A 9,013-nucleotide genomic window follows, 5' to 3' on the forward strand; every position below is an offset into this window, starting at 1 on the left:
TAAAATTTGTATCTACGAACACTACTATGTGGTTTAATATACGTGCACATCATAACAAACATTTCATGCGGTGGATATGCGACTATTAAGTGAAAAAAGAAAACAACAATACTTAAATCTTTGTTTTTAAATTAATAACTTAGGAACGTAAATTTTCTACATTTATTTCAAAACCAGCATATACGCCAAATATATATCGAACCGCGTTTGTAGCTTGTTTTAAACGGACACACACATTCAAATGTAGCTCTTTGTGTATCACAATAACAATAATACAAGTAAATGCCAAAACGATTATCATTTTTCCTATCTGTGTAAGTTTCCAGTACATCAATCAAACGAATAGCAACACAGTCAGTTATCTTACACTTTAAGAATCGCTACATAACACGCCATATACGTGTTTGTGTGTGTTGAGACCCACACGTTTTGTAGCACAGTAACACACTCATGAAGCTTCGATATTAAGTTCTATGTAGCACCTGCACACTGGTGCTACTTGCTGCAGTAAAATTCGAGGTTTTGTGTATTGGAAGGAAATGCTTTCAGCCTTCACATCTTGTCCTTTTTGTGTTTCATATATCTACATTGAACTTTTTCCATAAGTCTTACCGCGGTAGTACGTAGGGAAACCAGTGTGCTACTTAAGCCGGTCTGTTGAGTAGGTGCTACTATGCACAGTATACACGTATGTGTGTGTGTGTGTGTGTGTGTGTGTGTGTGTGTGTGTGTGTGTGCGTGCGTGCGTGCGTGCGTGCGTGCGTGCGTGCGTGCGTGCGTGCGTGCGTGCGTGCGTGTGTGTGTGTGTGTGTGTGTGTGTGTGTGTGTGTGTGTGTGTGTGCGCGCGCACGAGCGCTCGCGTATGTGTATGTGTGCGTGTGCTGGTTGTGTAAAACGCGTGTGTGCGGGTGCGTGTGTGTATGTGTGTGTTTGACTGCGGTTGAGTGCGCGCGTATGTTCATGTGTGTTTGTAAGCGTGTATGTGAGTGTATATGAGTATACATGCATGTGTTCTGTCTTATTATTTTGCACTGTGTGTACCTGTATCTCGTAAAAAAAGTTGTAATAATTGATAAGCTTAGGTTACAATAATGACTATAACATGACTAATACAGTGACAAAATATGTATTCTTATACAAACATTTTGTGCTATTATTTGTCTAGAGGTTCACGACAGTTAAAAAGAACCTATGCACCTACTGTATTTGAAAATCATCTATTGATTATATATGTATATCTTCATTTATTGTTAAACACAATTAATGCAATCAGTACACGTTTTAATAAACTGTCGTCTACGAAACGTTTAACAAATATCAACATTACACGATATGTGCTAAGATCAAAGACATATACACGAAAACCTTCGTATGTCCGTCGCATTGTCGATCTGAAATATACGAAAAACGAAACCTACTTAGATCGACTGACGGACATTCCCACGTTTTTTGTTTGATAAGCAAACGTTTTTTAAGCATTTTGTACCTATAAAATGTAACTCTAGTATTTTCATTTTTACTGTATCTGGTCTGCAGTTAATCTAGTTCCGAAAACAAAATGAACTAGAGATACCACCAGATGTGTTTTTACTCATATAACACAATTATGAGCGTCTTACTCTCAATAAATATTTTAATTTTTATTAACAAAAATGATTACAAAAATGTGTTGCCCTATTTGGAAAGAATTTAATTGACAACATAAGTGATTTGGGTATGTATAGAGCAAATACAATATACTGAAAATTACACAAATTATATAAAACACATATTTTCTGTATTTTCTATAACACATATGTTCTACGCACCGCATGCTATATGCATAAATATAGAAATATAATAGTAGTAATATAACAGTAAGAACTACAAAATTGTGTGGGGTGGTTCGGCGCGCGTGTGTGTGTGCGTGTGTGTGTGCGCATGTTGCGCGAGTATGTAATGTGCGTGTGTTGTGCATGTACGTGTAAGGGGGTGTGTGCGCGGGTTCGTGCATGTGTGTGTATGCGCGTGTGTGTGAATGTATGTGCGTGTGTGTGCGCGTGTGTGTATGTGTGCGTGTGTACGTGCGTGCGTGTGCGCGAGCGTGCATGCGTGTGTGTGCGTGTTCGTATGCGTGTGTGTGCGTGCGCGTGTGTTTGTGTGTCTGTGGTTGAGTGCGATTTTCTATTCTAAGCAACGCCCGCTACATAATTAAATATAGATATAGATTAATATTTTTAAATATGCCACAGTTCATGCAAACAAAAATACAAGTAAACAATGCAGACAATAATTATGTATATGATAAGATTTTTTTGATTTTTTTATAGATATAGATGAATACCATTATATCTTTTCATAACTGAAATTTCATGACTTTCATAATAGGAAAAGGTTATTTTTTTATAGCTATAGATAAATATCCTTAAACCTTTCATAGTTCACGAAAACATAAATACAAGTATAACCGTACAGACAATAATTATGTACATAATAAGAAAATGTTACATTTTAGCACTTTAACAGTAGTGAATGTTCAGTTTCATATTAAATGCTGATTTTTCCGAAAGAGTACCAAAAAACATTACACAACGTTTATTCGTAGATTTTGCCTAGGCTTATTCAATCATGTAAAAAACAAATATTTATAAATCATAATATTTATCTTGAGTCTGTGTATGAATGTGTGTGTGTGTGTGTGTTGCGAATTACATTTAGGTAATAGAAACACAGTTACATGCACATTACATTTAGGTAACAATAACATAGTTACATGCAGTGTGCGTGTGTTGCGAATTACATTTAGGTAATAGAAACATAGTTACATGCACATTACATTTAGATAACAATAACAGAGTTACATGCAATATCAAAAACTTAATTGCGAAGGGGAACTACACGGTGGTATTTTCAAAGGTGATGGTTGCCATTTCCGGGACCAGAGTTTTGTCACTGTTCTATTGTTAATTTATGTTTGACGATTTGAGGCGCTGCCATTTGATACTTTTCGTGCGTACGTTGTTTTGTTTGTTGCGTAGGTTTTGGTTGGCCATGACTTTGCCATCCAGAGTTTGTATTTATCGAATGTCACTTGTTCGTTGCGCTCTTGTCCCCGATAACGAACGAATTGTTTCCCGTCGCGGGACCAGGCCTTCTCTACCAACTCCGGCTTTTTAAGGCGCAATGAAGCAAGAACTTCTGCATTGATTTTAGTCAGGTCTTCATTGATGTAAATGCCAGTACCTTTCAGAAGCTTGGCGCGTTTCATGATTTCAATTTTCGTTTGGCGCCTGACGAATTTAACAATGACTGGCCTGCATTTATGTTGGGCATATTTTCCAAGGCGATGAGCTACGTCGATATCCCTGGTCTCGATATGTGTGCCAAGCTTTTGATTCAACATTAAGACCGTTTCGTCGGCCACGGCCATTGATGCCTGTTGGTCTGTATCGTTGGAGAGGCCTGTGATACGTATGCTATTCCTCCGGCCGTATTGTTCAAGTTCGTTTAGCTCGGATGTGTGGCTGCAATCTCGGTCATATTGCGTTTTTTTCAGGGCATCTATTTCAACCCTTTGTTCCTTAATTGTTGTTTTCAGTGAATCTATTTCGTTTTTATTTTCAAAAAGGCTACCTTCCAATATTTCGAGTTTTTTAAGTATACTTCCTTGAAACTTTTCCTTTATTTCATCGAGAGTATCTTTTATTATTGTTCTAATTAAGGAAGTGTCATTTTTTGTCAGCACGTTTGATAACTTAGAGCTAATGTCATCGAGGCGCTTTTCAATTGACGTTTCCGTGTGCTCTTTCACGGATTTAGCCGCACCGCTTTGCACAAAGTCAGTCATGCTTTTTTGGTTTATTTTGTCCTGTTCTGTTTTCGATTTTTTACTGCTCTTTTTGTTTTTCTTGTTTTGTTTATTTGTGCTTGGTGTTTCGAAGACTGGTACTTCCCATAAACTAGCGTTGCTCTCGCTAGCTGTGGATGAGTGTTGCCTTTTGCTCATTATAATTATAGTTATGAGGCTGCATTAGGGTTTCCTCCGAGGACGTATAAGTGGTTAACGGTTTATTTGGCACTATGACACTTCTTTATTCTCAATTAGGCGATATGACGATTAGGCGATCTGGTCATGCGTGACGAGTTCACCGCACAGATCAGGTAGAAAGCTGACAGGATAAAACTTGTTTATCCGCTTTAGATAAGTTTACGATTGCTGTCTATATGTCTATATAACCTGAATATTATGCTACCCCACCCGCGCGAAAGTTAGGCGGGTGGAAAAGAAAATCAAAAATATCATCTAGAACACTTTTAACAAAAGCTTATTACTTGTCTCTCGTGAAATAGTCCATATTAATTAAATTAATTAGACAATCCACATTCACTCAGATCACTCGCGTTTATTTTATTTTATAGATTTCATTTTTGCATACGTGTTTACATTTTAGAACGGAACCGGAACATCTTCATGAAACTTGGTCAGAAAATTCGTCTCAATAATATCTTGAATGAGTTTGAAAATGGTAACCTTTGCTTGAAAAACATGGCTGCCAAGGGGCGGGGCATTTTTCCTTATATGGCTTTATATGGCTTTAGTAAAATCTTGTTAACACTCTAGAGGCCACATTTATTTCCAATCTTCATATAACTTAGTCAGAAGATTCATCCCAATAATATCTTGGACGAGTTTAAAAATTATGCCCTTTGGTTGAAACACATGGCCGCCAGGGGGCGGGGCATTTTTCCTAATATGGCTATAGTAAAACCTTGTAAACACTCTAGATGCCACATTTATTGTCCAATCTTCATGAAATATGGTCACATGATTTGTCTTATTAATATCATGGATGAGTTTGAAAATGGTTACGTTTGCTTTAAAAACATGGCTGCTAATGGGCGGGGCATTTTTCCTTATATGGCTATACATGGCTATAGTAAAATCTTGTTAACACTGTACAGGCCACATTTATAGTCCGATCTTCATGAAACTCGGTCAGAAGATTCATCCTAATAATATCTTGGATGTGTTTGAAAATGGTTTTGGTTGATTTATAAACATGGCCACCAGGGTCGGGGTATATTTCCTTATATGGCTATTTTTGGCTTTAGTAAAACATTATTAACACTCTAGAGGCCACATTTATTGTCCAATCTTTATGAAACTTGGTCAGAAGATTGGTCTCAATGATATCTTGGATGAGTCCGTGACTAATGAAGTTTGCTTGAAACACACGGCTTCCAAGGGGCGGGGCATTTTTCCTTATATGGCTATAGTAAAATATTGTTAACACTCTAGAGGCCACATTTACTGTCCGATCTTCATGAAACTTGGTCAGAAGATTCATCCCAATAATGTCTTTGAAGAGTTAACAAATGATGCCGGTTGGTTGAAAGACATGGTTGCCAGGGGGCGGGGCATCTTTCCTTATATGGCTATAGTAAAACCTTGTTTACTCTCTAGAGGCCACATTTAGTTTCCGATCTTCATGAAACTTGTTCAGAAGATTTGTCCCAATAATATCTTGTTATCTCAGGTGAGCGACTTTGAGCCTTTCATGCCCTCTTGTTTATTTCTCCTATTATTTTTAAAGGGCCTTTTAACAGATTTTGGCATGTATTTAAGTTTGTAATTGAATGCTTTATATTGATAAATGTAAATATTGCATCTAAAAAGCTCCAGTAAAAAACAAGAATAAAATTAAAGAACGAAAAAAAAAAACCTTCAACTGGGCTCGAACCTCTGACCCCTGAGGTAAACGTCTATCGCTAAGACCCCTCGGCCACCCGAGCTCATACAATGAGTGATGTATTTTATACTTTATATAAGCAATCCTCGAAGTATAACAAACTATAACGGCAACAATAGAACTCTCCAAATTATTCAATCGTTTCGCGTTGCAACGCTTTATAATTTTCAGGTTTTTAAATCGTCAAGAGATGCATAAATATGGATATTTTAGAGCACGGTAAATGTTCAGTATTACTGATTTCTCACAAATATCATTACTACAACGAAAATTTGCGAATCTGAAACATTTTTTTTTAATTTTGTCAATTTACCAAAACTTGAAAAGGCCCCACTAATAGGAAAGTACTAAAAGGAACAGTTAAATGTGAAACTATTATGTACGTGTCAGAATCGGTACTTATTCGTCATCAGGAATGTTGTGTACATGTTGTAGGGACGACTTGAATTATTATTTTGTTATGTCAATTAATCATTTGTCTTTGCTAAAATGTGTTTAAGACATAATTTAAAATGCAGCGGGATAAATCGAATACATTGTTGGTGCAGAGATGGGGAAAGTTTATCCGGTTCGGCCAGAAAAACAAAATAAGGCGAGCTAAAGCTCGCCCTATTTTCTTTTTCTAAGCCTCACCGGATAAACTTTCTCCAACTCGGCACCAAACATGTATTCTCTATGCCCTATTGTTTAACATACGTTTATTTGAAAGGTGATCTACAGCGATTATTATACGAAAGACACTTCAAGCCGTCAAATTTAAACATTTTTAAGTCCAGACAAAGAAATCGCCGATGTTGACTTTTGACATCTTAGTGTGACACTGAGCATGTAATTTAATGCAATCTAATTCACCGGTTTTACAGTGGGTTTTACAGCATCAATACAATAAATTGCCAATCTCGTTGAGTTATATGAGAGCAGAATTCAGTTCAAAAGCTTCCTCCTCCTCCTCCTCCTCCTCCTCCTTCTTCTCCTCCTCCTCCTCCTTCTACAATACTACTACAACGACTACTTCTACCACTACTACTACAACAACTACTACTACTACTAGTACTACTACTACTACTACTACTACTACTTCTACTTCTACTACTTCTACTACTACTACTACTATTATTACTACTACTACTACTACTACTACTACTACTACTACTACTACTACTACTACTACAACTACTACTACTACTTCTACTACTACAACTACTACTGCTACTACTTTTACTACTACAACTGCTACGACTACCATTACGACGACGACGACGGACGACCAACGGACGACCGACGACCGACCGATGGACGACGACCGACGGACGACCGAGGGACGACTGATGGACGACCAACGGACGTCCGATATTTGGACGAGGGACGACCGACGGACGACCGGAGGATGGACGCCGCCGGACGGACGACCGACATACGACCGGAGGACGGACGATGGACGACCGACGGACGACGCTGGATGGACAACCGACGGACCACGACCGGAGGACGGACGATGGACGACCGTGGGACAACCGACACACGACCGACTGACGACCGGACGACGACTGACGGACGACGACGACGACTTCGACTACTACGACGACGACTTCTACTACTACTACTACTCGGAAATCGTGTTTCATGATAACTGCTGTTACTGTCAATACTACTTCTACCTGCACTACTACTAATGATGTTGTTTGTGCTGCTACTGCTACCACCCCTTACACAAATAACCTTTATTACTCAGCGATAATATTTGATATGTCGAAATACTGACTTGTTAGCTGATAAGTTATTAAACGTTCTCTCAATACAACTTTCTCAATACCTATCCGGTTCATTTTTGGTTGTAAGTTATGTTTAATAGTTCATTTTTATTCTGTAATTAAAACAATCTTTTTGTCCTACTAGTGAGAGATTGAGAGGCATAGCGACTTTTGTGACAACATTGCTTTCTGTTTAAGTATCAGGGGTCAAAATTGTTTCTTTTTAAATGAATAAAAGAACAGCAATGTTCACATCCTAAATATCGATATTGCAGGAGTTGCATCCCTTGATGAAACGATTATAGAACAAGGTTTACAGTTTAGACTCTTGAGATGCCTTAATAGATAGTATAATGTTCAGTGGGTAAAATATTCAATAAAACAGCTGATAACTTTTTCCTTTGACATTTGACAATTTAAGTAAGATTGTTGTACAGCTGGATATCTATCCGAATATAATGTAATAATATCAGTTAACGAAGTCATTGTATGCGATGTCAATTTCAATTGACATTTTAGATTCAACATTTTAGGTGGTGGGGTTTGACTTCAATTCCAATCAAAATCAGACTTATGTATTAATTTTCGACTTTTTACTTGCTTGTAATCTTTGGTATATATCAATTGAAAGTGTTTCATGCCTTTCAAAAATCAAATAGCACAAATAATTTATGTTTATTATTTTCTTATAACTGCGTTTGAAGTCTTGTGTGATAGCTGGCTGTTGTTTTTTTTTTTACAAAATACGGAGTATTACCACATATGAGAAAATGAAAATGGAACAGATTTAGTTAAAACACTGGTCAATATCATATAGTAATCTATATTTGGACACAACAATATTTGTTATAAACATAATTTTATAACCTTCAATGCTTTCATGTTACACAATAAAATTACATCTAGGAACACATTTTAATGTAAAGATATATTTTATATTTTGAATTCTAAAAATGCAACAAAAAATGAGTTTATTAATCGCTGCTGAAAAAAATATTTTTAGATATCCATGTATAGACTTGTACTGAATAAAACGCATTATGTTATTAAATGCTTTAAATTAATACATATAAACATTAAAACAAAAATCTCAAGTTTACAACAAGTATTACATTTAAGAAAAAAAAATAGTAATATAATTCTCAACAGGGCTGAAACCAATGACAATTGGTGTAAAAACACTTACACCACTCGTCCATGCTTGCTAACAACGTGAGTAGTGTATTTTAAACGTTTAATAAGCAATCCTCGTTATTTAACAAAATATAACGATAGCAACATAACTCGCCAAATAATCCAATCGTTTCGTGTTTGTTAAGCTTTATAATTTTCAGGTTTTTAAATCGTCAAAAGATGCATATTATGGATATTTTAGAGCATGGTCAATGTTTAGTATTTCTATTTCTTCGCAAATATTATAAATAAAACACAATTTGCGCAACCATTTTTTCATTTTTTTCAATTAAACAAAATGTGAAAAGGTCCCTTTAACTGGTGTTTATGCCAGGGATGCCCTCATTATGAAGTGTCACC

This window comes from Dreissena polymorpha, chromosome 11, assembly GCF_020536995.1.
Source record: "Dreissena polymorpha isolate Duluth1 chromosome 11, UMN_Dpol_1.0, whole genome shotgun sequence".
Classification (NCBI taxonomy): Eukaryota; Metazoa; Mollusca; class Bivalvia; order Myida; family Dreissenidae; genus Dreissena; species Dreissena polymorpha.